Genomic DNA, 4,946 nt, shown 5'->3' on the forward strand with positions numbered 1-4,946 from the left:
CCTTTCTCTCTCTGCCCCACCCTTACCCACCCCCCACCCCCCATCCTTTTTCCCTTTGGCTTTTTCACCAAGTCTTCTTTCCTTCTCACCCAGATCTTTATTCCACCAACCACCTTAACTTCTCTGCTATGTCCTAGCCTCTTTCTCCAGCTTTTACCAACGGTTCTCAGCAACATGGGACTTCTGGGAACACACATACTAATAAATCCATTCATTTCCCACCTTTATGAATATGGGTACAACATTGTGAATCACGGTTATGAGTTAGGAAGAAGCATCTCTATCTACAACCCACAAGAAAATCTGAAAGAGAAAATGATGTCAAGTTCTTAAGGTTTGGGAACCACTTCTACTTAGTTCAGAAAGGTGGTTTTAGAATAAAATTTGAACTATAACCTTCACAAATATGAAAAGACTAGAAGTAATGAAGTGATCCATGAAACTAAATACTTAGAATTGGAAGGTCAAAAAACAGAATCAAAAGTTATTTATTGTAGTTTGGCCATTTGTACTTTGCATTAAAAAGAAAATAAGCTCAGGGAATTGATATACAAGATATGATATGTATGTGAGATTAATGATTGTCAGATTTCAAATGAAAGATAAAAATGAAGTTAATTGTCTGAAGACAGTAGCACATTTTTTTTTTTTACAATAGGAAGAAAATAAAAGACATCAAAGAGGTGAAACATGTGATCATGTGATATATAGAACTCTTTCAAGGAAGAGGGTAGAGCCAAAGGATTTACAAACCAAAATAGACATTCTAAAGAATTCACTGGAATACGTTTTTTGCGGGTGGGGGGAGAGGCAGAACAAAACAAAACGAAAAACAGGTACAACATTGTAAGTCACGGTTATGAGAAAGAAAGTCAAGAGAGAGCATAAAAAAAAGCAAGGAAGGAGGAAATGGAATGTTCTTAAAAATATAAGAAAAGAAAAAGAGAAAGGGCAGTTGCAAGCTTACAAGAGAAAGAGGAGTAAAGTTTAAGTGCTGCTAGAAGAGAAATTTTCAATATTGAAGGATTTTTGATAGTGTTTTTAGAGTATCACGAATCAGGGGAAAAATGTTTTGCCAGCCTTGAATTTCTCTCTAAAAGGCTTGTTGTTTAATTCCCAGTTATAGGTTCATTACTAAATCAGTCATTGGCAAGGGGACTAGCACTAGTCCCCTTGGTTAAGATACTCAAGGTTCACAGGGGCATGGCTTCACCTAAAGTAATAGCCACTTGAATCAAGAACTAAGTAAAATTAGGGTTCAATAGAAAAAGAAGGAAGTGGGGGTGACTGTTGGGTATAGAATCTACTACAGAAGTAGCTATGCATTTGGTGAAATTTGGGTTAGTTCTTGAAGACTATATAGATCAGATATAGATATGAAAAAATGAGGAAAGCTCTGTCCATTTGGAGGCAATACCTTGAGTAAAGACTCAGAGGCAGTCAAGTGTTGAGTGTGTTTCCATCTGATACTATTAGAGGATGGCTTGTGTGCAGGGAGGGAGTGTTAGGTCACATGCAAGGATATATTGGTTTCAGATCATAAAGGGCCTTGAATGCCAGGCAATAGAATCGGAGTTTTATTTTGCAAAATAAGTTAAAACCGACTACCTTTAACTGTATTCTTAAAAGTTTTGATTCTGGTTCTTCTTCCTCACTTCTGGATGTTGGAGTGGGAGGGGGTCAGAAATAGTATCCCTCCCAGAATCCTTGAGTTTGGAAACAATGAAATGTGGATAAATGTAGGAGACAGGAAGGTGGAAATAAAAATATCACCTGTGTTTCTGCTACAGGGTTGGTTGGACTTGGAGGACATAGCTTATTAGTGCAGCAACAACGGATTCCCCAGTATGATTCCCAAATTAAATTTAGCTCCCCAGTTGGTCGTGATGGCAGCAGCTGTCTCTCCTATGGGTTCCATGGAGGAGCATAATGGAATGTGAGCTCTCTAAAGGGTGTCAGATCCCCAAGAGGAAGGAGAAAGGGGCTGAGACAGGCACCTTTCACTCTCTCAAGCCCACCAATCATATAAGCTACTCCTTCGTCTTTGAAGAGAAAATGGAGGAAATGGTAGAATAAGAAGCTATAATCCCTTCCACTTGTAACATAAAACCGAGGGAAAAAAATCCCCAGACTCCACAACACCTGCTTTTTAATGAGACTCAATAAAATATTTCCTTATGACCACAGCATATCCTTTCCTTTTCCGATAACCTTGGGCAGTGTTTGTTTATTATGGGTCATTCTGAGACAAACAGTTGCGAGGCCCTTCTTCTCACATCTGTCTCTTGGGCAGACGTTGTGTTGCTTCCTGCAGAACTTGATATTGCTTTTAGCCTGCAACATAAATTCTGTTTTATAAGTTTAAATGTTATTTGATATGGCCTTGAAATTATACCTTCCTGATTAAATGATTTGACATGTGAAAGCTCTTAGCAGAGCAGCTGCAAGCCCATAAACGTTTGTTGCCTCTCCAAGCCCCATTCCCTCATGCCTGCTTTTCCTTTTTAGGTCCTTGGCCTCCGCGTGTCCCTCTGCAATTTCTTTCCAAAATCATTTACTAGGTTGAGCTGTTCTGTTTCTGAAAACTTTGCCGTAGTACTCCTTTCTCAGAAATCTTTCAACACTTGCAGATAAATTTTGAACTGGGTACAATTTTACTATCATCTTCTGCCTTAAAACTTGAAACTCCATACTACTAGACTAGAGAGCCATTCCAGAGGCTGTTGTGTGAGATGCCTTCCAACTGTTTTTGCCCCGATACTTCATCATATTGTTATCAGTGCATCATAAAACAAGAATCTAACAGTTCTACCACATCTCTGATGCTACTGAAGATCAGAAAACTGACACCAGAGATGTTCTCTTAGATTTTTTGTTTTCTATTATTTAAGTTATTCCACATTTACCATCTTTTACATTTTCTTTATTTTTAATTCTCTCTCTCTTTTTTTTTTTGTATTTTCTTCTCCCCCAAGTACATGCAAGAGCTCATTTAATATGTTTTCTAATAATAAAGGCTACCATTTGCATGAAGGCTTCCAGTTTACCAAGTGCTTTTGTAATTTAGAAAGGGAGCTCTATAGGACACAATTGTTAAATTCTGCTCGCTTTGATTCTTAGAATCAATCAAAGCCAGATACCTCTAAACAACAAACCTTGAAGAGTTTTGATTACTCAGTTATGAAGATAACAATAGGGTTTTTGAGACTTGGTAGACTGCACACTCGGCATATTTTCTGTCAGAGGCCCCATATGACAGTCTATCACACAATCCACTAGGGAACTGATGACAAACTTTGATTAGATCTGTGTCTCAGAGCCCACAGTGCTCCTGGCCTGGGCCATCTGCAGGATGCTTCTGGCATTGGGATGGCCCTTATTTTGAAGTTATTAATCCTTGTCGTGTGCTGACTCACAATTGGCTTTCAGGACAGTCCTCACAGAGGTTTGGCTTCCCTCCAGCACACTCAGCTGAGCACCAGCTGCCTGCTTGCTCATGGCAGCTCATCTCTTTCAAACCAAGTGCCTTGTGTCTGTGTTCACTTTGCCCCGTTCATTTGTATTTGACAATGGACTAAAAAATATTTGAAATGCTTTTTAGCAGGAAGTGTCACTTTCTCTTTGAAGTATAAGGAGATGTTTTCTGAGTAACATCACTTAATCTCTCCTCTTCAACCACTCTGCTGAGAGTCTTGATACTCTAATATCCTAACATCCTGTGCTGCTGTTTGCATCCGACATCCAAAACTGTGCTGGCCACCTTGGGACTCAGATCAATCGAACATAGTGAAGATGGCAAAGCAGAAAAATAGAAAAAAAACTTGCATTCTTGATGATGATCTTGAGCCACTGAATTAACCAACAGTGGAACTGTTCTAACTCTGGACTTTTGTTATATGCTTTAAAACGTTTCTTTGTTTAGTCACTTTTAGTTGTTTTTTCTGTTACTTGAAGCTGATAATATCTTAACTGACCATTTTCCATGAACACCAATATTGGAAATAATATCTGCCTACTATAACATGTTAGCTATATTTCTAACATGGCAAGTTTCAACCTTATACTACCATGATTTGCATAAGTATAATTTCCATCTTATCAATCTGACTCCAGCCTTGCCTCTCTCTGAGCAGATGCCAACATGGCTGCCTGCAGCAGTGCAGAGCCGCAGCTGGGCTCTACTGAATGTCAGGCTGGCTTCCTGATGTTCTGCAGCTTCAGGGTGGTTTGAGATGAGTAGGCTGGACGATCCAACCTGGCATCAGCTGTTTCTGCCTTTAGGGCTGTGGAGGAGGCAGAGAGGGAGAGGGGAAAAGGGCTTGGAGAGCCCAGAACCAGCCCCACTGGGGATTCCACAGGTGCCTGGGAGCAAGTCCCTCCAATAGACACCATTTGGCCACTACTTAACATCATCAAAAGGCTTGTGTTACATTTAATGGTAATGACTTTTTTTAAGTTCAGTAATTGAAATGCATGCAATTGGATTGCTACTCAGAAGAGGCAAAGGAGTCAGCCTATATCTTAAATCAGAATCTGTGGCAGACCAGCTCCGACAAGGCTTCTAGGCACCGGGGATCTAAGACAGCATCAGCTTTATCAAGTCTGATTTGATTAGTTTCTCCAGTCAATTTTGTACACTCTGGCCACAGGATAAATCATCTTTCTATATTGCTGCTCTGCCCTTTTCCTGCTGATTTAAAAATAGTGACCTTATTTCCCTGTCAAATGGTCATTGGATTTACTGAATGATGCTTATGAGGAAAACCCATGAGATCTCTTGCTATCCTCAGATGCCAAATCTCTTTGGCTAAGAGAACACGGACCTAACTCTGTAGCAGGAGAATCATTTTACTTCACCCTTTTATTCTCGAATGGAATCCCCAAGAGTCATTTATTTAATCACAGGAAAGGATGTATCAGAATGCTGTTTTCCTGGCATCTTCTTA

This window comes from Pteropus vampyrus, unplaced genomic scaffold (genome assembly GCF_000151845.1).
Source record: "Pteropus vampyrus isolate Shadow unplaced genomic scaffold, Pvam_2.0 Scaffold19, whole genome shotgun sequence".
NCBI classification, from domain to species: Eukaryota; Metazoa; Chordata; class Mammalia; order Chiroptera; family Pteropodidae; genus Pteropus; species Pteropus vampyrus.